Source organism: Quercus robur, chromosome 12, assembly GCF_932294415.1.
Source record: "Quercus robur chromosome 12, dhQueRobu3.1, whole genome shotgun sequence".
Taxonomy (NCBI): domain Eukaryota; kingdom Viridiplantae; phylum Streptophyta; class Magnoliopsida; order Fagales; family Fagaceae; genus Quercus; species Quercus robur.
Window position 1 is genome coordinate 43321374 of NC_065545.1, and position 24231 is coordinate 43345604.

At 34.5% G+C, this 24231-nt stretch overlaps 1 long non-coding RNA gene and 1 pseudogene across 1 annotated transcript; one reads left to right on the top strand and one right to left on the bottom strand.

Annotated features, from left to right (window-relative positions):
• Nucleotides 1–4042: 4042 nt before the first annotated feature.
• LOC126708775 (uncharacterized) lies at nucleotides 4043–18856 on the top strand. The gene is made up of 2 exons (XR_007649264.1): nucleotides 4043–4201; nucleotides 18531–18856. It is a non-coding gene; the product is annotated as an uncharacterized LOC126708775 (long non-coding RNA).
• A 158-nt stretch (nucleotides 18857–19014) lies between these two features.
• On the bottom strand, nucleotides 19015–22947 carry LOC126708769 (receptor-like protein 7; annotated as a pseudogene).
• Nucleotides 22948–24231: the final 1284 nt, after the last annotated feature.

Consider the following 24231-nt stretch of genomic DNA (forward strand, 5'->3'; position numbering starts at 1 on the left):
AACTTGAAACATTTCCAAATAAAATTTTGTATTTTTGTTAAGGTGTAAGCTTTCCAAATCCATTTCTCTATGAACAGAGGGACTCAAGTCAGGACAACCACTTGGCATTCTTGGCTAAAAATCACTTTAAGATGATGAGGCCCAGCACAATCTATATTAACTAGCAAAAAACATAGGAATGGGAGCAGCTTTTAGAAGGAGCACCAGGTCTATACTCTATAGGGAGGATAAATGAGCAAACATTAAAATTCCTAAGGCTACCATATATGCCACTTCCTTAACTAGCAGATTTTCCTCTCCAGGAGATAAGAGGTACAGCAATCAAGCTCCTCAATGACCAATCAACAAGCCGTTCATTAAGTTAGAAATTCAGAAAGTTATTAAATCCAACCATCCATTTAGGCCTGATTTTCTTCCAACAAAAAAGATGTAACTGGTGTTTCTCCTCAGTTTATCCCAAAAAAAAAAAGAACTCTTACAAATTTTTATATGGAAGGAATCAAGGATTCTCCCCAGAAGGACCCTTACATCACATAGGCAAGCTGATGATGATATAGGAGCCCGTAAAGGAGATTCTGATGATGATGAAGAAGAAGAAATACCACATTTAATTTTTTTTTTTTTTCAATTCTAACAATCACATAAAAACTAATGTCATTGCCAAAACAAAACCATATTCTCAGAACACCAACAAAAAAAACACATAAAAAAAAAACCTAAAAAGATCCGAAAAACCCTAGGTCACGGTGGAATTCCAAAATCTAAAATTGGAGAAAGAGAGAGAGACAAAGGAATCTAAGAAGCAAAAACAACAAAGTATTGAGAAGAAACAGAGAGTACCTTCGTCACAATGGGCTACGAACGGCGACAATGAGCTACGATTGCTTGAGAGACTACCTTCGTGATAGTGGGCAACGAATTTGCTTCAGCACTGGGCTACAGATTTGCTTTATGAATGAGTGAGTGAGTTTGAGAGTGAGTTTCAAAGGGTGGTGCGAATGGGTGTACAAGTGAGACAATACTTTGAGATTTTGTAATGAGCTGTTTGAAATTGTGGAAGTGTTTATATTTTGAACATTTCGAGTTTTATAAACTCGATTTCCACGTGGCTCCATGTGGCAATTTTGTCCAGCTAAGGGTGGCACATAAACATGAACTTGAGCTTTAGAAACTCGAGTTCTAATTGAATCTCAAGTTTCTAAAACTCGAGATGCTAGTTTCACAGATTCTTTCAAAACCGAGCAACTAACGAAAATGTTAAAATATTATTGTTATTTGGAAAGGGTGTTCTCTGTTTGTTTTCACTTAAAAACTTGCCTAGGAAAATCAACATATTAAAAAAAAAGAAAAAAGAATTGCAATGTCACCAACTTGAAATTCAACCAAATTAAGTTATAGCAAGATGTTAGTCCACACTTTCTATATAAGCCAATATCCCTAGATAAACCCAATGAAACCGCTTACTATTACAATAAGAACATGTATATATGTTCATGAAGTGCACACTTATTTTACTTTTTATGAAGTTTTGTTAGTTGAATAGGATCTATACATTGAAGTTGGAAATGAGTGCATTTGAAAGCAGAATTATTCCCTCCAAAAGCACCAAAAAAGTATTTAAGTTGTCGCTTAATTGGATGGCATTTCATGGTGTTCCAATAGAGATATCTAGAGTTCAAATCCCCTCACCCCCCATTATAACTATTTACCAACAAAAAAAAAAAAGTAAAAAGGAATGTGCCTTGTGTCATATCCAAAATTAATTCAAGATGGGTCCATAATAAGCCCCATGAGATCAGCTTCAAAGCCCATCCATATGGGCAATAAAATCCTAAAGCCATTCGATGGAATCAACCAATTGAAGCCGACAAAAGATCAGCAACAGCCCATGAAAGCCCACAGCTGTGACAAATATCAAGCTTAAGTTCAAGTATTTCCCTCCATCACTAGTGAACCATGCTTACTGAGGAGAGCAACAAGCCAGATAAGGGAAATAGAAGAGCAATGGGTTGAAGGGCAAAATGGCCGTTTCGTGTCAACTTGGGCCCACCCAAAATTTGACAAAATGATCTTGGAGCACTAAGACCATTGGGTCTATAGTTTGATGCCATTTGTATGGGTTTCGTCTACTCATAGATTCCAAATCCATAAGTTTCCTTGTTGAAAATTTGGTTCTTTAGAGTTTAGACTACCCATCTCAATTAATTATAATTTATATGTTATGAAATATTAGTTCATGTCACCATCTAAGGAATAATTTAATTTCAATGCTCAGTTATATTTAACAGTTAAGAAATAAGTTTCATTAGAAAGTGACGATTATCTCTAAAATTACTTGTGACGCTTTTTGTAAACCCACTTATTTGTTGGAAAGTTTTATACAAAGATTTGATCCTAGATTCAATCTAAAATAGAGAAGATTATATATTTTTTAGTTGCAATATAAGTTGGGAAAAGTGAGTTATGCTAGGATAGTGTATTTGAGGATCCCAAATCCAAATTCATTTTGTTGGGAACAGTATGATCTATGAATACTCCAAATTGTATTGGGTGGAAATGGCTTTTGAAATGTTCAACTAGATGCTTGAATGTGACTTTGTGTCTTGGAACACAATGTTATCTATCTTCTCTCAACATTACTTTTGGGTTCAGAGCCTTATTACTTGTGCTGAGATGTGGAGTCAAGGTGTTGGACTGAATTCCATGACCTATGCCATTGAACACAACACAGTTTCATATATATATGATCTTCAATGGGGGCATTAATTTGCATGATTGGATTGTTCAAATTGAACTACACTTGATGTTCTAGTTGGTAGTAGTCTTACCACCGCTCCCCCTTGGTGTAGTGGTCACTCTACAAGTATAAATGCTTATGAGGTGTAGGGGGCAAGGACCGGGGTTCAAGTCTCTAGGAGAGAGCTTCACACATATATATACTTAGATTAGGCTAGAGTAAAAATTATATCTTGTATAAATAAATAAGAAAAGGTTGTTAGTAGTCTTGTTGATAGCTTAACAGAACACAATGCAGATTTGTAGACTTATTTAATCAGTGGACTTGCATATTTTGAGTTAGAGGAATAAGCCTTGGAATGGTTTAATCAAATGACTATTGTCTTGGATGAGTTTTCTCTTGCAACAATTCTTTGGCGTTAGTTCAGGTGAGAAATATGTTTCAAAATTCAATTGGGAATAGCTATATGGATGTACAATTAAGACTGGAATGGGTTCCTCTGTTGCTGCAAGATATTAGTCGCTAACATGCAATATGCAAAGGAAAGTCTTAAATAAATGTAATATATATAATTTCTATTGTACCAAAAATGAAATCAATACATTTTTCATAGAAATTCAAAAGGTAAATTTGTGAAAATATTCATTTTTTTTATTAAAATTTATTTATAACATTTGTGCATTATTAAAAGGTATATAAAATTTGAAAATTATGCTTTCAGTTTTAATAAACTTTCTCTCAAACCTATTTTTTTTTTCACCCTACAATACAAAACATCAAAAAACTTATCCCCAAAATTAATAAAACTACAATTCAAAATAAAAAGAAATGAAAAAAAAAAAAAAAAACTCTAATAAAAATCAAACTCCTTCTTCCAAATGTATAAAACATATCAAATATGATGTAATGAAGCAAAATATCCAATGCATAATCAAACTAAAAAATTTCAATAAAACATTGAAGTCACACAATAGAAAGAGGTGGCTGATCCCAAGTAAAAGTGTTCGTGCCCCCCCCCCCCCCCCCTCCTCCCCTAAGCAAAATTTCTAGTTCCGCCATTGACAGGATCGATATCTTGATTTTATTAACATGGCACACAATCTACCCAATTTACTTAGATATGGCACACAATCTACCCAATTTACTTAGATTGGAATTAATAGTGTAACGTCTCGTCAGTTTAAAAAAAAAAAAAATGTAAGGTCAAATTTTAAGTTCCCACATGCCCCACCTAACCCCATTACCCATCAATCTCAACCACTCATTTTCACCCACCTCTCTTCTCTCTTTTGGCTTGCTCTCTCTTTTCTTTCTTTTCTCTTTACTTAAACACACACACACACTCAATTCCACACTCACCCGCCGGCCTCCACTCCAAACCACACCATCTCACCATCATTTTTCTGGCAAGATCATCGGAAAAATACTTAGGAACCCAAAAGCATCTTCATCATTTTATTTGAGGTAAAAATTTCTAATCTTTTTTGTGGGTTTTACACTTTTGCTTGAGGTTATTTTTATCTAAGCTTTAGTAATGATACTCATGTGATTTATAAGCATTGGAAGTGATATTTATGTGTTTTATGTATGGGTTTTGTATTGGTAGAATTATTTGATGAGTGGGTATATATTTTGTGCTATTGATGACTACTTAAGGTTTATGTATGGTGGAAAAATTTAGGGGTTTTAAGTTATAACATGTGATGGTTGGTAAAATTAATTTTTCTATTGCCATTGGGTTTATTTGGAGTTAGTTGAGGTTCCAAATTTCTTATCTTGGAGGATATATTGATTTTGCTTTTATGGGTCTCTTAATGATGTAGTGTAAATTTTATGGAAACTAGTCATAATGTTGGAGATGATATTAAATGGGTTAACTTTATAATTGGAGTTTATGCCTTGTGAATCATTTTGTTGAGAAACTATGGGAGTGGAATATATTATTATTGATGAGGTTAGATGCTAGGCTTGCCTAATTAAGTGATTATTTTTGCAATTCCCTAAATTGTGGCTAGATGCAATTTCAAGCTCTATACTCATTATGATAGGTTTACTTGATATTGTTTAGGTTCTAGCTAATCTCCTTGGAGCTTGGAGAATTAGGATTTTTAATGGGATTTTGAAAAATAACCATGTTGTATAAATGTTGTTTTTGGGTTAGACACGCTTTTGGAAACTACTTATAGAAACTATATTTTTCTAAAAACTATTGTGTCATAACCTTAATATGTATATATATATATATATATTTATTTATTTATTTATATATGATTATATATGAAAATGCATCATATTTGGTATTGCGTTTGGGGAAATGCATGAATTGTTGATATGGAAAAATGAGCATCTTTTATTTAATCTTTGATAAGGAAATCTTGGATGTTATGGTATATTAGAAAATTTAAAGATGCTTATCTTGTCTTAGTACTTGGGAAATTGATAGAAAATCCGTTTGACAAGAATGAAGTTGAAACCTCACAAACTTTGTAGAAGTGAGTTTATTTAAGGTTTTTTTTTTAAAAACTACCTAGATATTAACTATATGTTTCAAAGTAATGTAACATGTGAGTTGTTTTAACACCATGCCATGTGTGATTTCCCGGTGATCACCCGATTTGGTTTCCGAAATCTTTGTGACAATGGAATCAAATCTAGGTCAGTGCCCTTTCACTTTGGATGACGCGTTCTTCCCTGCTGTCCATGGGGGGAAGAGGTTCCTTGATTGTGTGTGGGTGAGGCTGCTGTCCATGGGGCCAAGAGACCACATGCAAGAGAGGTCCTATTTGACGCGCTCTCTCTATTGCTCATGGGGGGAGAGAAAAACCTTGAGGGTATGGGTGAGGCTGCTGTCCATGGGACCAAGAGTCTGCATACCAGAGAGGACAATATCATGCTAGTTGTAAATGGGTGGATCCTCTGACCGGTTTATGTGGTAGTATGATATATTTATGATAAATTACCGTATGTTAGATTTTATGGCTTTGGAAATTATATGGTTAGTGCTCACAGATTATAGTATATAGTTTCAAGGTATTTACTTTGAGAAACTTTGTGTTTCATTATTAAATCATTCTTGTCATATTATTATCTATATATATATATAAAACCGAAACTTTTGAAGCTCTCACAATTTTCCACGTCAGCACAATATTTAAACCGAAACTTTTGAAACTCCCACAATTTTCCACGTCAGCACAATATTTAAATTAAATTAAATTTTCCACCTCATCACTGTTTTCTTTTTCCAATGCAAATTAGACTTCTAGCCAAATAAGGATACTCTCCCACCGCCTCTACTCTCTCCTATTTAAAAATTGGTTGCGTAGAAAACCTAAGTCCCAAAAACTATTCGCGGAGAAGATGATGTTTGAGGACCCTCACCACAAAGTGAATATTGAAACTGACATCTTTTTATAAAGGTTGGTCAATATCTTATATTTATATGTATGGCCGTTGGTCACCACTATTTTTTTATTATTTTTATTTTAAATTCTTTTTATTTTAGATTTTATGATTAGATTTGCTATTATCTTCTTTTGCTGCAACACAATTTTCTCCTTAAAACTTATTTTTCTTCAAGAGTTTTTTTGAGGGCGGCTCATGCTTCAGAATTCACATATTCCACTTATGTATTGGACTCCTCTCCTTCTTCGGTCAATGTATCAAGGTTAGGGTTATTTGATTTGTTCAATAAAAATTATAGATTAGTTGCTTTTTCTTATAAGTTTGTCAATTGTTGTTTTGTTTATTTAATTGCTAGGCCTGAATCTTTTAATTAAATCTTCAAATTTTTTTAACCTTTTAATATTTTTTTTGTTTATTATATTTCTCCATTGTGTAGTCACATAATTTTTGTTTTGTTTTAATAAATTCTTGGCTCAAAATCTTCTAATTGTTTGGTTTACATATGAATTTTTAAGTTCATTTTTTGCAATACATTTAATTGTCTGGCCAATTTCAATAGTAGAAAAGCTATAATCATAGATTCCCTTCTTTCTATTGTATTTCTCTATTGCATAATTATATATATATATATATATATATTGTTTTATTTCATAGCGCATTTCTCTATTGCTTTTGTTTTTCTTATTTTTACTTTCATAGCGTATGTACATGTTGTGTATCTGGGTACTTAGGCAAAATCTATAAAGACTAAAGATGTTTTTTTTTTTTTTTTTTTTTTTTTATAATGAATCCTGTGTTTTTCATGACTTTAGTGAGTCATATTCTTAATGATCGAAATGGTTTTGTTTGACGTGGATTTTGTTCATATTGGTTTCAAAGTTTATTTCTTGGCTTATATTATAGATTGTAATATATTTATTCATCAAACTGTTTAGTTGAGTTTGTTTTCGAAATTGTTTTCAGTGTTGGACATTTTCTTGAAGCATGTTGGTATCATATATTAAAATATTGTTAAGTTGATAATAATAATAATAATAATAATATAGTTTAATAAATGTCTGAAACGTATAGCTGTTAACAAATGTTTTAGCTATATGATTTTATTTTACAAATTCAATTTTGGTGTTGTAGTAAAATAAACAAAGATTAAATTATATATTGTACTCAATACATTTCCTGTGCATCGCACGGGTTAGCGACTAGTTATTATTATTGAAGATAAAACTTGCATTTCCCCCACCCCCATTAAATATGCTACTTACTGGGCTCTAGCTCATCCCATTATTTTATAAACTTTTCAGAGTAGGCAACAATCTTTTAAGACAGCTTTTTGGTGGCTAATAGTAGTTAGACTAACTTCTGATGGAGGTTGAACTTTTGTAATGGATATATTAGATGGTGTACATCTTAGACTAGGCTTGACTCATTCTTTTGTATATTATAGTGGTTATGACTGTATTTCCTTTGATGGGACAAGCTGTTGATATGTAATTATTTATTCAGACCTCTATTCTTTTGTGGCCAATGGTCCTTGTAATTAATGCTTAGAGCTCTGACTTACTCTGAGAGTATATTCTATGGGATTATTATGATAATTCTTGATGTTGGTACTTGATAGGATTTATATGGATTAAATTGTCAAAAAGGAAAATTTTACAGGTACTTGAGACATCTTTCTCATGCTTTGGACCCTTTGGGGTTTGGGGCGTGACAAATAGGCTTTGTTCATTATTTCCTCAAGTTTTTAAATTTAAAACACAACACCATTTTATCATTTATTACAAAACCAGGGTCACCAAAAGGAAAAGGTGCTATAAGAATAGCACCACAAAAACATATTACATTGAGTAGACAACAAACATTATCTAGTACGATAAATTATCAAATACACCTCTCAAACTCCTGAAATAAAATGGAAAAACTAGTAATGGAACATATGCATGGGTTTATTTATAAGGGAAAATTCTTACCCAACTAAATTTTTTTTTTGATGTCTCCTCGACTTCACCCTTCCTGTCAGATGGCCAATTGCAAAAGACTTTATAAACCAACCACTCTTCCGTGTGATTATAATTTGTCCAACAAAAACACCAACTATAAATCCAGATCCATATCCCATCGCAACTACCTTCCAGCCAAACTCAAATGAAAACTTTGAGCCTTGGTTTGCTTCAAAATTTGAAGGTGGTGTTGGTGGGTCATCCGAATTGGCACATCTTTTGGACAATGGGCTTCCACACAATTCAACATTTCCATCAAATGAACTGTTTTGAAATGTGAGAAATTGTTTCCCTTGTGGTATAGGTCCAGTAAGATTATTATGAGACACATTCAAGAAAGTAAGGAAGGTGAGCTCCACTAGTTGTGGAGGAATCTCTCTAACTAGCATATTTTGAGAAAGGTCTAGTGATTCTAGGTTTGTTAAGGTTGCCAAGGATGAGGGGATAAAACCAGTAAGAATATTGTTGGAAAGGTTAAGCATGTGAAGCGCTTTTAGATTCCCTAAATTTTTTGGAATTTCTCCTTCAAACTTGTTGCCTGATAGATCAATGGCCATGAAGAAATCTTGGATTTTCAAATATTTTGTCTTTATACCTTTGTTTGTCAATGCCATTGAGTAGGCATATGACGTCATTGACCAACCATTGCTTACATGTTTTTGCAGCTGACCATTTGCTTGCATATACGTTAAGTGACTTGCATCAAAGCTTTGCATGGCTTTCCAAATTTGGAAATATTCAGATGGCAACTTACCACTAATACTATTGTTCGAGACATCAATTACTTGTAATTTTGGAAAATTTTGAATTGTATCAGGTTTTCCAATAAAACCATGGATTCCATTTGATTGCAAAATGAGAACCCTTAGCTCTGGAAGAATGCCCAACCAAGAGGGGAAAAAATCAATTATATGATTGTTTCCAATATCAAAAAATTCCAGCATTGTACAATTAGCCAATGACCTCGGTAAAGACCCCTCAAAACGATTTTGACTCAATTGGATCATCTCCAATTTGCATCCTTCTATGAATATTTGAGGAATGCTACCATGAAAGTTGTTGTATTGGAGATTAAGAACGGAAAGGTTTCTCAAGTCTCCTAAACAATGGGGAAGGAAGCCACTCAAATTGTTGTATGAAACATCAAGATAAGAAAGAGAACTTAGTTCACAAATCATTTGAGAGATGTCTCCAGTCAACATATTGTTAGAGACAGAATAGGCTAAGATGGACGGAGGTGGAATTGGCAGTGCCCCTTGAAGCTTGTTGTTTAGAAGGTTCAAAATTTGTAGACTACGCCAAGGGAAAGTATTTGGGGTTTGATCAAACCCTGTGAGTGAGTTTCCTGACATGCTTAAAAACATGAGAGTGTTTATACTCATGTTAGAGATCCATTTTGGTATATGGCCATGAATGTTGTTTTGAGAAAGTTCCAAAACTTCCAACTGATCTTGGTTTCGAAGGAATTCTGGGAAGTCACTTAAGTTGCAAGAACCCAGTCCTAATACCTTAAATTTTTGAAAGGTAGAATTGGTACTAGGATCAATAACCAATGAAAGATTGTTATAAGATAAATCGAGATTGGAGAGGTTATTGAGCTTTCGAAACAAGTCAAATTCTATTGTGCCACTCAAGTTATTTGAATACAAATCTAAAATATGAAGATTCAGAAGGCTGGAAATAGATGTTGGAATTGGACCACACAATTTATTGTATGGAAACCATAGAGTATTTAGTTGGGTGAGGTTTGCTAGCCACGATGGGATAGAACCGGTTAATTCATTCCGACCAAGTACTAATGATGTAAGTTTAGTCAGGTTTCCAATAGAAAACGGGATATCACCATATAAACTAATATTTGCTAGAAGTAACATGGTGAGTTTGGTTTGCTTACCAACCCAAGAGAGAGTCCCACGGTTGAAACTGTTTTCTGAAAGATCTAGATACGAGAGCTTTGTCAGGTTAGCAAATGACGATGGTATTGGTCCAGAGAAATTGCAACTTCTAACATCCAATTCATATAAGGACCGGAGGTTACCCATTGAATCTGGTAGCTTTCCAGAGAAACTTGCGCCCGCAAGTCTCAAAACTTCAAGGGGGCTACTTCTATTAAACTCTGGTACACGACCAGTGAGTTTTGGATTGGAACGCACATTGAGAGACTTGAGATTTGGTAGCTGAAAAATTCCAGTTGGAAACTCACCATGCAAACCGCAATCTCTAAGAGAAATAGTTGTTAAAGAAGATAAGTTTGCCAAGATACTGGGTACAGTGGACGATATGTCCACCTCACTCAGAATTAGTTCTTCTAAGTTTGTTAACTTCTCAGCTATACTTTTGAGACCAGGCTTGTGGAGCTTCAATGGATTCAGAGCGAGGTTTAGGGAAACCAACTTAGAGAGTTGTAAAATTTCTGATGGGATCTTACCTGAAAATCCAGAATAAAAGAGGTCAAGGTAAGTAAGCTTTGAAAGCCGTCTTACTCCAACAGGGATTTCAGAGTGATTGAAGTTGTTGATGGAGAGATTAAGCTTTTGAAGGTGAACAAGCTGGAAGAGGCTGCTACTGGAGTTGATAGAACCATAAAGAGAACTGTTACTGAGGTCAAGGCTGATCACATGACCCGTGTTTTCATCACATTGAATACCATCCCACGTGCAGCAATCACTACTTTGTGCCATCCACGACGAAATCTTTGAATAAGCGGAAGTGGATTGATTGATGATAAGGCTTTCTTTGAATTGCAACAAGGCAAAGCTCTCATCATCATGACATAGTGGCTGCACCGAAGAAAAAGAGCCAGCAGAAACAAGAGAAAGCAGAGACAATAGAAAGAGAAACTGCGTGAACATCACGAAAGAAAGTGATAAACTCATAATGTTCTATTGGAGTTTGTATTGTTGTAACGCTGGAGAAGCAAATAAATAGAAAAGAGAATAGGGATTTTCTAAACCAATCTCTACGTCGCCCTCACACACTATTCATTTCTTATCCAAATGCTCCATTCAGTCCTCCTTAACATTTTCCATAAGAAATTGCCATCCATGTTAAACGATAAATGTGTCATTCTCAATGATGAAAGTCTTGGTCCGGTAGACTACAATCACTTTTCCGCGTGAGTGTACTGTAGACAGTAGACTCCATCATTCTCAATGACAGCAGTCTTCTGTGGAATTTGTCTTAGTACGATAGAAACCAAGACAGAGACTGTTGAGGAGAAAATCTGGCATCTATCTATGTAATGAAGAAATAGGAATTGTATTATTCTTTCATAAGTTGTTTGGTGTGAATGAAACGATAGCTGAGAGCTGGCAAAATGTGGGCTTGGGCGACAATACTGGAGTAAATGGACCACCTAAATTATTTCTTAGCCAAATGCTCCATTCAGTCCTTAACATTTTCCATAAGAAATTGCCATCCATATTAAACGATAATTGTGTCATTCTCAATGATGAAAGTCTTGGTCGGGTAGACTACATTCACATTTCCGCGTGAGTGTACTGTAGACAGTAGACTCCATCATTCTCAATGACAGCAGTCTTCTGTGGAATTTGTCTTAGTACGATAGAAACCAAGATAGAGACTGTTGAGGAGAAAATCTGGCATCTATCTATGTAATGAAGAAATAGGAATTGTATTATTCTTTCATAAGTTGTTTGGTGTGAATGAAACGATAGCTGATAGCTGAGAGCTGAGAGCTGGCAAAATGTGGGCTTGGGCGACAATACTGGAGTAAGAGTGAGTTTGGTTCAGCTTTTTGTAAAAGTGCATAATGAAAAAATTGAGTTTTCAAAAAGTGCATAATAAAAAAGTGCATTTTCAAAAAGCTGATTGTTTAGTAAAATCTGTTAAAAAGTGCTTTTTAAAAAAGCTGAGTGTTTGGCTAGCACTTATAAAAGTGACAGTTTGAGGGATAAATTATCAAAAATGACAATGTATATATAAGGGAGTTTATTTCATACTTTTTTTTTTTTTTTTTTTTTTTATGTGAGTTTGGTTCATACTTAAAAATCAACTACTTCATCATACTTAAATCAATTTTTCTCTTTCTAAAAAAATCATTTTTTTCTCACCAATATTAGCTAATAATAACCTAAGGCCATATCTATGGGCCAAGAACTCCATATCCAAACTAGAAGCTACAACAATGGCAGGTGTGTACCCTATAATCCATAGTCCTCCATGGTCTTAGATATCACCCCCAACCACTACCACTAGCTACACTCAATTTGCCCAAGTAAGAACCAGCCATGTTGAGTTTATGCCAATTATACTCAGGGTATTTCAATCAATTTTTGACTGAGTGCTTTGTCTTACGCTTGTGAATGACCAACACAAAGGAAATACTCAACTTTAAGTTTAAATCTGTAGCCAAGGCAGCAGCCCAAATGTATTTATTTATTTATTTATTTTTCATATGCTCAACTTCTTAAAACATGTAATATGGTCTATGTTCCTTCACACATAACATCCCTAGACAATCTCCTAATCTTAATTAAGATTGGTTTTCATTGGGATACTATTTATGAAACTTGAAACATTTCCAAATAAAATTTTGTATTTTTGTTAAGGTGTAAGCTTTCCAAATCCATTTCTCTATGAACAGAGGGACTCAGGTCAGGACAACCACTTGGCATTCTTGGCTAAAAATCACTTTAAGATGATGAGGCCCAGCACAATCTATATTAACTAGCAAAAAACATAGGAATGGGAGCAGCTTTTAGAAGGAGCACCAGGTCTATACTCTATAGGGAGGATAAATGAGCAAACATTAAAATTCCTAAGGCTACCATATATGCCACTTCCTTAACTAGCAGATTTTCCTCTCCAGGAGATAAGAGGTACAGCAATCAAGCTCCTCAATGACCAATCAACAAGCCGCTCATTAAGTTAGAAATTCAGAAAGTTATTAATTCCAACCATCCATTTAGGCCTGATTTTCTTCCAACAAAAAAGATGTAATTGGTGTTTCTCCTCAGCTTATCCCCAAAAAAAAGAACTCTTACAAATTTTTATATGGAAGGAATCAAGGATTCTCCCCAGAAGGACCCTTACATCACATAGGCAAGCTGATGATGATATAGGAGCCCGTAAAGGAGATTCCGATGATGATGATGATGAAGAAGAAGAAATACTACATTTAATTTTTTTTTTTCAATTCTAACAATCACATAAAAATTAATGTCATTGCCAAAACAAAACCATATTCTCAGAACACCAACAAAAAAAACACACAAAAAAAAACCTAAAAAGATCCGAAAAACCCTAGGTCACGGTGGAATTCCAAAATCTAAAATTGGAGAAAGAGAGAGAGACAGAGGAATCTAAGAAGCAAAAACGACAAAGTATTGAGAAGAAACAGAGAGTACCTTCGGCACAATGGGCTACGAACGGCGACAATGAGCTACGATTGCTTGAGAGACTACCTTCGTGACAGTGGGCAACAAATTTGCTTCAGCACTAGGCTACAAATTTGCTTTATGAATGAGTGAGTGAGTGAGTTTGAGAGTGAGTTTCAGAGGGTGGTGTGAATGGGTGTACAAGTGAGACAGTGTTTGAACTTTGAGATTTTGTAATGAGCTGTTTGAAATTGTGGAAGTGTTTATATTTTGAAGATTTCGAGTTTTATAAACTCAATTTCCACGTGGCTCCATGTGGCAATTTTGTCCAGCTAAGGGTGGCACAAAAACATGAACTTGAGCTTTAGAAACTCGAGTTCTAATTGAATCTCGAGTTTCTAAAACTCGAGATGCTTTTTTCACAAATTCTTTCAAAACCGGGCAACTAACGAAAATGTTAAAATATTATCGTTATTTGGAAAGGGTGTTCTCTATTTGTTTTCACTTAAAAACTTGCCTAGGAAAATCAACATATTAAAAAAAAAAAAAAGAATTTCAATGTCAACAACTTGAAATTCAACCAAATTAAGTTACAGCAAGATGTTAGTCCACACTTTCTATATAAGCCAATATCCCTAGATAAACCCAATGAACCTGCTTACTATTACAATAAGAACATGTATATATGTTCATGAAGTGCACACTTATTTTACTTTTTATGTAGTTTTGTTAGTTGAATAGGATCTATACATTGAAGTTGGAAATGAGTGCATTTGAAAGCAGAATTATTCCCTCCAAAAGCACCAAAAAAGTATTTAAGTTGTAGCTTAATTGGATTGCATTTCATGGTGTTCCAATAGAGATATCTAGAGTTCAAATCCCCTCACCCCCCATTATAACTATTTACCAAAAAAAAAAAAAAAAAAAAAAAAAGTAAAAAGGAATGTGCCTTGTGTCATATCCAAAATTAATTCAAGATGGGTCCATAATAAGCCCCATGAGATCAGCTTCAAAGCCCATCCATATGGGCAATAAAATCCTAAAGCCATTCGATGGAATCAACCAATTGAAGCCGACAAAAGATCAGCAACAGCCCATGAAAGCCCACAGCTGTGACAAATATCAAGCTTAAGTTCAAGTATTTCCCTCCATCACTAGTGAACCATGCTTACTGAGGAGAGCAACAAGCCAGATAAGGGAAATAGAAGAGCAATGGGTTAAAGGGCAAAATGGTCGTTTCGTGTCAACTTGGGCCCACCTAAAATTTGACAAAATGATCTTGGAGCACTAAGACCATTGGGTCTATAGTTTGATGCCATTTGTATGGGTTTCATCTACTCATAGATTCCAAATCCATAAGTTTCCTCGTTGAAAATTTGGTTCTTTAGAGTTTAGACTACCCATCTCAATTAATTATAATTTATATGTTATGAAATATTAGTTCATGTCACCATCTAAGGAATAATTTAATTTCAATGCTCAGTTATCTTTAACAGTTAAGAAATAAGTTTTATTAGAAAGTGACGATTATCTCTAAAATTACTTGTGACGCTTTTTGTAAACCCACTTATTTGTTGGAAAGTTTTATACAAAGATTTGATCCTAGATTCAATCTAAAATAGAGAAGATTATATATTTTTTAGTTGCAATATAAGTTGGGAAAAGTGAGTTATGCTAGGATAGTGTATTTGAGGATCCCAAATCCAAATTCATTTTGTTGGGAACAGTATGATCTATGAATACTCCAAATTGTATTGGGTGGAAATGGCTTTTGAAATGTTCAACTAGATGCTTGAATGTGACTCTGTGTCTTGGAACACAATGTTATCTATCTTCTCTCAACATTACTTTTGGGTTCAGAGCCTTATTACTTGTGCTGAGATGTGGAGTCAAGGTGTTGGACTGAATTCCATGGCCTATGCCATTGAACACAATACAGTTTCGTATATATATGATCTTCAATGGGGGCATTAATTTGCATGATTGGATTGTTCAAATTGAACTACACTTGATGTTCTAGTTGGTAGTAGTCTTACCACCGCTCCTCCTTGGTGCAGTGATCACTCTACAAGTATAAATACTTATGGGGTGTAGGGGCAAGGACCGGGATTCAAGTCTCTAGGAGAGAGTTTCACACATATATACACTTAGATTAGGCTAGAGTAGAAATTATATCTTGTATAAATAAATAAAAAAAGGTTGTTAGTAGTCTTGTTGATAGCTTAACAGAACACAATGCAGATTTGTAGACTTATTTAATCAGTGGACTTGCATATTTTGAGTTAGAGGAATAAGCCTTAGAATGGTTTAATCAAATGACTATTGTCTTGGATGAGTTTTCTCTTGCAACAATTCTTTGGCGTTAGTTCAGGTGAGAAATATGTTTCAAAATTCAATTGGGAATAGCTATATGGATGTACAATTAAGACTGGAATGGGTTCCTCTGTTGCTGTAAGATATTAGTCGCTAACATGCAATATGCAAAGGAAAGTCTTAAATAAATGTAATATATATAATTTCTATTGTACCAAAAATGAAATCAATACATTTTCATAGAAATTCAAAAGGTAAATTTGTGAAAATATTCATTTTTTTTATTAAAATTTATTTATAACATTTGTGCATTATTAAAAGGTATATAAAATTTGAAAATTATGCTTTCAGTTTTAATAAACTTTCTCTCAAACCTTTTTTTTTTTCACCCTACAATACAAAACATCAAAAAAACGTATCCCCAAAATTAATAAAACTACAATTCAAAATAAAAAGAAATGAAAAAAAAAAAAAAAAAACTCTAATAAAAATCAAACTCCTTCTTCCAAATGAATAAAACATATCAAATATGATGTAATGAAGCAAAATATCCAATGCATAATCAAACTAAAAAATTTTAATAAAACATTGAAGTCACGCAATAGAAAGAGGTAGCTGATCCCAAGTAAAAGTGTTCATGCCCCCCCCCCCCCCCTCCTCCCCTAAGCAAAATTTCTAGTTCCGTCATTGACAGGATCAATATCTTGATTTTATTAACATGGCACACAATCTACCCAATTCACTTAGATATGGCACACAATCTACCCAATTTACTTAGATTGGAATTAATAGTGTAACGTCCCGTCAGTTTTTTTAAAAAAAAAATGTAAGGTCAGATTTTAAGTTCCCACATGCCCCACCTAACCCCACTACCCATCATTCTCAACCACTCATTTTCACCCACCTCTCTTCTCTCTTTTGGCTTGCTCTCTCTTTTCTTTCTTTTCTCTTTACTTAAACACACACACACACACTCAATTCCACACTCATCCGCCGGCCTCCACTCCAAACCACACCATCTCACCATCATTTTTCTGGCAAGATCATTGGAAAAATACTTAGGAACCCAAAAGCATCTTCATCATTTTATTTGAGGTAAAAATTTCTAATCTTTTTTGTGGGTTTTACACTTTTGCTTGAGGTTATTTTTATCTAAGCTTTAATAATGATACCCATGTGATTTATAAGCATTGGAAGTGATATTTCTGTGTTTTATGTATGGGTTTTGTATTGGTAGAATTATTTGATGAGTGGGTATATATTTTGTGCTATTGATGACTACTTAAGGTTTATGTATGGTGGAAAAATTTAGGGGTTTTAAGTTATAACATGTGATGGTTGGTGAATTTAATTTTTCTATTGCCATTGGGTTTATTTGGAGTTAGTTGAGGTTCCAAATTTCTTATCTTGGAGGATATATTGATTTTTCTTTCATGGGTCTCTTAATGATGTAGTGTAAATTTTATGGAAACTAATGATAATGTTGGAGATGATATTAAATGGGTTAACTTTATAATTGGAATTTATGCCTTGTGAATCATTTTGTTAAGAAACTATGGAAGTGGAATATATTATTATTGATGAGGTTAGATGCTAGGCTTGCCTAATTAAGTGATTATTTGGCAATTCCTTAAATTGTGGCTAGATGCAATTTCAAGCTCTATACTCATTATGATAGGTTTACTTGATATTGTTTAGGTTCTAGCTAATCTCCCTGGAGCTTAGAGAATTAGGATTTTGCGGTTGCGAGGTAAGTAGCTTTTTAATGGGATTTTGAAAAATAACCATGTTGTATAAATGTTGTTTTTGGGTTAGACACGCTTTTGGAAACTACTTATGGAAACTATATTTTCCTAAAAATTATTGTGTCGTAACCTTAATATATATATATATATATATATATTTATTTATATATGATTATATATGAAAATGCATCATATTTGGTATTGCGTTTGGGGAAATGCATGAATTGTTGATATGGAAAAATGAGCATCTTTTATTTAATCTTTGATGAGGAAATCTTGGATGTTATGGTATATTAGAAAATTTAAAGATGCTTATCTTGTCTTAGTACTTGGGAAATTGATAGAAAATCCGTTTGACAAGAATGAAGTTGAAACCTTACAAACTTTGTAGAAGTGAGTTTATTTAAGGTTTTTTTTTTTTTTTTTTTTTAAAACTACCTGGATATTAACTATATGTTTCAAAGTAATGTAACCTGTGAGTTGTTTTAACACCATGCCATGTGTGATTTCTCAGTGATCACCCGGTTTGGTTTCCGTAATCTTTGTGATAATGGAATCAAATCTAGGTTAGTGCCCTTTAACTTTGGATGACGCGTTCTTCCCTGATGTCCATGTGGGGAAGAGGTTCCTTGCTTGTGTGTGGGTGAGGTTGCTGTCCATGGGGCCAAGAGTCTGCATACCAGAGAGGACAATATCACGCCAGTTGTAAATGGGTGGATCCTTTAACCGGTTTATGTGGTAGTATGATATATTTATGATAAATTACCGTATGTTAGATTTTATGGCTTTGGAAATTATATGGTTAGTGCTCACAGATTATAGTATATAGTTTCAAGGTATTTACTTTGAGAAACTTTTTGTTTCATTATTAAATCATTCTTGTCATATTATTATTATTATTATTGAAGATGAAACTTGCATTTCCCCCACCCCCATTAAATATGCTACTTATTGGGCTCTATCTCATCCCATTATTTTATAAATTTTTCAGAGTAGGCAACAATCTTTTGAGACAGCTTTTTGGTGGCTAATAGTAGTTAGACTAACTACTGATGGAGGTTGAACTTTTGTAATGGATATATTAGATGGTGTACATCTTAGAGTAGGCTTGACTCATTCTTTTGTATATTATAGTGGTTATGACTGTATTTCCTCTGATAGGACAAGTTGTTGATATGTAATTATTTATTCAGACCTCTATTCTTTTGTGACCAATGGTCCTTGTAATTAATACTTAGAGCTCTAACTTACTCTGAGAGTATATTCTATGGGATTATTATGATAATTCTTGATGTTGGTACTTGATAGGATTTATATGGATTGAATTGTCAAAAAGGAAAATTTTACAGGTACTTGAGACGTCTTTCTCATGCTTTGGACCCTTTGGGGTTGGGGCGTGACAAATAGGCTTTGTTCATTATTTCCTCAAGTTTTTAAATTTAAAACACAACACCATTTTATCATTTATTACAAAACCAGGGTCACCAAAAGGAAAAGGTGCTGTAAGAATAGCACCACAAAAACATATTACATTGAGTAGACAACAAACATTATCTAGTACGATAAATTATCAAATACACCTCTCAAACTCCTGAAATAAAATGGAAAAACTAGTAATGGAACATATGCGTGGGTTTATTTATAAGGGAAAATTCTTACCCAACTAAATTTTTTTTTTGATGTCTCCTCCACTTCACCCTTCCTGTCAGATGGCCAATTGCAAAAGACTTTATAAACCAACCACTCTTCCTTGTGATTATAATTTGTCCAACAAAAACACCAACTATAAATCCAGATCCATATCCCATCGCAACTACCTTCCAGCCAAACTCAAATGAAAACTTTGAGCCTTGGTTTGCTTCAAAATTTGAAGGTGGTGTTGGTGGGTCATCCGAATTGGCACATCTTTTGGACAATGGGCTTCCACACAATTCAACATTTCCATCAAATGAACTGTTTTGAAATGTGAGAAATTGTTTCCCTTGTGGTATAGGTCCAGTAAGATTATTATGAGACACATTCAAGAAAGCAAGGAAGGTGAGCTCCACTAGTTGTGGAGGAATCTCTCCAACTAGCATATTTTGAGAAAGGTCTAGTGATTCTAGGTTTGTTAAGGTTGCCAAGGATGAGGGGATAAAACCAGTAAGAATATTGTTGGAAAGGTTAAGCATGTGAAGCGCTTTTAGATTCCCTAAATTTTTTGGAATTTCTCCTTCAAACTTGTTGCCTGATAGATCAATGGCCATGAAGAAATCTTGGATTTTCAAATATTTTGTCTTTATACCTTTGTTTGTCAATGCCATTGAGTAGGCATATGACGTCATTGACCAACCATTGCTTACATGTTTTTGCAGCTGACCATTTGCTTGCATATACGTTAAGTGACTTGCATCAAAGCTTTGCATGGCTTTCCAAATTTGGAAATATTCAGATGGCAACTTACCACTAATACTATTGTTCGAGACATCAATTACTTGTAATTTTGGAAATTTTTGAATTGTATCAGGTTTTCCAATAAAACCATGGATTCCATTTGATTGCAAAATGAGAACCCTTAGCTCTGGAAGAATGCCCAACCAAGAGGGGAAAAAATCAATTATATGATTGTTTCCAATATCAAAAAATTCCAGCATTGTACAATTAGCCAATGACCTCGGTAAAGACCCCTCAAAACGATTTTGACTCAATTGGATCATCTCCAATTTGCATCCTTCTATGAATATTTGAGGAATGCTACCATGAAAGTTGTTGTATTGGAGATTAAGAACGGAAAGGTTTCTCAAGTCTCCTAAACAATGGGGAAGGAAGCCACTCAAATTGTTGTATGAAACATCAAGATAAGAAAGAGAACTTAGTTCACAAATCATTTGAGAGATGTCTCCAGTCAACATATTGTTAGAGACAGAATAGGCTAAGATGGACGGAGGTGGAATTGGCAGTGCCCCTTGAAGCTTGTTGTTTAGAAGGTTCAAAATTTGTAGACTACGCCAAGGGAAAGTATTTGGGGTTTGATCAAACCCTGTGAGTGAGTTTCCTGACATGCTTAAAAACATGAGAGTGTTTATACTCATGTTAGAGATCCATTTTGGTATATGGCCATGAATGTTGTTTTGAGAAAGTTCCAAAACTTCCAACTGATCTTGGTTTCGAAGGAATTCTGGGAAGTCACTTAAGTTGCAAGAACCCAGTCCTAATACCTTAAATTTTTGAAAGGTGGAATTGGTACTAGCTAGGATCAATAACCAATGAAAGATTGTTATAAGATAAATCGAGATTGGAGAGGTTATTGAGCTTTCGAAACAAGTCAAATTCTATTGTGCCACTCAAGTTATTTGAATACAAATCTAAAATATGAAGATTCAAAAGGCTGGAAATAGATGTTGGAATTGGACCACACAATTTATTGTATGGAAACCATAGAGTATTTAGTTGGGTGAGGTTTGCTAGCCACGATGGGATAGGACCGGTTAATTCATTCCGACCAAGTACTAATGATGTAAGTTTAGTCAGGTTTCCAATAGAAAACGGGATATCACCATATAAACTAATATTTGCTAGAAGTAACATGGTGAGTTTGGTTTGCTTACCAACCCAAGAGAGAGTCCCACGGTTGAAAATGTTTTCTGAAAGATTTAGATACGAGAGCTTTGTCAGGTTAGCAAATGACGATGGTATTGGTCCAGAGAAATTGCAACTACTAACATCCAATTCATATAAGGACTGGAGGTTACCCATTGAATCTGGTAGCTTTCCAGAGAAACTTGCGCCCGCAAGTCTCAAAACTTCAAGGGGGCTACTTCTATTAAACTCTGGTACACGACCAGTGAGTTTTGGATTGGAACGCACATTGAGAGACTTGAGATTTGGTAGCTGAAAAATTCCAGTTGGAAACTCACCATGCAAACCACAATCTCTAAGAGAAATAGTTGTTAAAGAAGATAAGTTTGCCAAGATACTGGGTACAGTGGACGATATGTCCACCTCACTCAGAATTAGTTCTTCTAAGTTTGTTAACTTCTCAGCTATACTTTTGAGACCAGGCTTGTGGAGCTTCAATGGATTCAGAGCGAGGTTTAGGGAAACCAACTTAGAGAGTTGTAAAATTTCTGATGGGATCTTACCTGAAAATCCAGAATAAAAGAGGTCAAGGTAAGTAAGCTTTGAAAGCCGTCTTACTCCAACAGGGATTTCAGAGTGATTGAAGTTGTTGATGGAGAGATTAAGCTTTTGAAGGTGAACAAGCTGGAAGAGGCTGCTACTGGAGTTGATAGAACCATAAAGAGAACTGTTACTGAGGTCAAGGCTGATCACATGACCCGTGTTTTCATCACATTGAATACCATCCCACGTGCAGCAATCACTACTTTGTGCCATCCACGACGAAATCTTTGAATAAGCGGAAGTGGATTGATTGATGATAAGGCTTTCTTTGAATTGCAACAAGGCAAAGCTCTCATCATCATGACATAGTGGCTGCACCGAAGAAAAAGAGCCAGCAGAAACAAGAGAAAGCAGAGACAATAGAAAGAGAAACTGCGTGAACATCACGAAAGAAAGTGATAAACTCATAATGTTCTATTGGAGTTTGTATTGTTGTAACGCTGGAGAAGCAAATAAATAGAAAAGAGAATAGGGATTTTCTAAACCAATCTCTACGTCGCCCTCACACACTATTCATTTCTTATCCAAATGCTCCATTCAGTCCTCCTTAACATTTTCCATAAGAAATTGCCATCCATGTTAAACGATAAATGTGTCATTCTCAATGATGAAAGTCTTGGTCCGGTAGACTACAATCACTTTTCCGCGTGAGTGTACTGTAGACAGTAGACTCCATCATTCTCAATGACAGCAGTCTTCTGTGGAATTTGTCTTAGTACGATAGAAACCAAGACAGAGACTGTTGAGGAGAAAATCTGGCATCTATCTATGTAATGAAGAAATAGGAATTGTATTATTCTTTCATAAGTTGTTTGGTGTGAATGAAACGATAGCTGAGAGCTGGCAAAATGTGGGCTTGGGCGACAATACTGGAGTAAATGGACCACCTAAATTATTTCTTATCCAAATGCTCCATTCAGTCCTTAACATTTTCCATAAGAAATTGCCATCCATATTAAACGATAATTGTGTCATTCTCAATGATGAAAGTCTTGGTCGGGTAGACTACATTCACATTTCCGCGTGAGTGTACTGTAGACAGTAGACTCCATCATTCTCAATGACAGCAGTCTTCTGTGGAATTTGTCTTAGTACGATAGAAACCAAGATAGAGACTGTTGAGGAGAAAATCTGGCATCTATCTATGTAATGAAGAAATAGGAATTGTATTATTCTTTCATAAGTTGTTTGGTGTGAATGAAACGATAGCTGAGAGCTGAGAGCTGAGAGCTGGCAAAATGTGGGCTTGGGCGACAATACTGGAGTAAGAGTGAGTTTGGTTCAGCTTTTTGTAAAAGTGCATAATGAAAAAATTGAGTTTTCAAAAAGTGCATAATAAAAAAGTGCATTTTCAAAAAGCTGAGTGTTTAGTAAAAACTGTAAAAAAATGCTTTTTAAAAAAACTGAGTGTTTGGCTAGCACTTATAAAAGTGACAGTTTAAGGGATAAATTATCAAAAAGGACAATGTATATATAAGAGGGTTTATTTCATACTTTTTTTTTTTTTTTTTTTTTTTTTATGTGAGTTTGGTTCATACTTAAAAATCAACTACTTCATCATACTTAAATCAATTTTTCTCTTTCTAAAAAAATTATTTTTTTCTCACAAATATTAGCTAATAATAACCTACCACTTAAGATTTATTGTGAAAATATTGTGATAAAAATTGATACTAATTTCAGTTTTAACGTGCTATTAAAATTATGTTTTTCTCTTCTTAAAAAATTATTTTTTTCTCACCAATATTAGCTAATAATAACCTACCACTTAAGATTTATTGTAAAAATATTGTGAAAATATTATGATAAAAATTGATACTAATTTTAATTTTAACATATTATTAAAATTATTTTTTTCTCTTTCTAAAAAAATTATTTTTTTCTCACCAATATTAGCTAATAATAACCGACCCCTTAAAATTTATTGTGAAAAAATTGTGATAATATTTCATTATTCTTTTTTCCTTTTTTTCCCCTCTTTTTTTATCCTCCACACGGCATTTCTTTCTTCTTCTTTTTTTTCCTTTTTTTTTTCCCACTAAATTTCTCCTCCACACACGTACCCGTTCTCTTTTCTTTTTTATCCTTCTTTCCTCCCTTTTTTTTTCCTTCCCTGCCATTCCTCCAAACACCAAAACATTCAGAGCTCTCCTTCTTCGTCTTTTTTTTTTTTTTTTTTCCTTTTCTCTTAGCACTTCGTCTGTTGGTTCTTGGCAGAATCGATAGCATTCCACTCAAGTTCTGGCGATGTAGAATCCATCGGAGTGCGCGACGAAGATGAGGCGGTGGAGTTCGGAGACGGAGAGTGGCTAAGAGGGAAGGGCTTGGAGATTGAAAATGGGGTCGGAGTCGGAGTCGGAGTCGGAGTCAGAGTCGGAGGGTTTGATTGGGAAGGGTTCGCTGATTTGATCGAACCCAGAGCTCGGTGTTGTTGACGCATTCGGCTTCAATTTTGTCCTGTAATTCTATCATTTTTCTATATTCTGATGTTTTTTTGTTTTGCATTTTGAGGAATCCTAATTTGCAAGGGA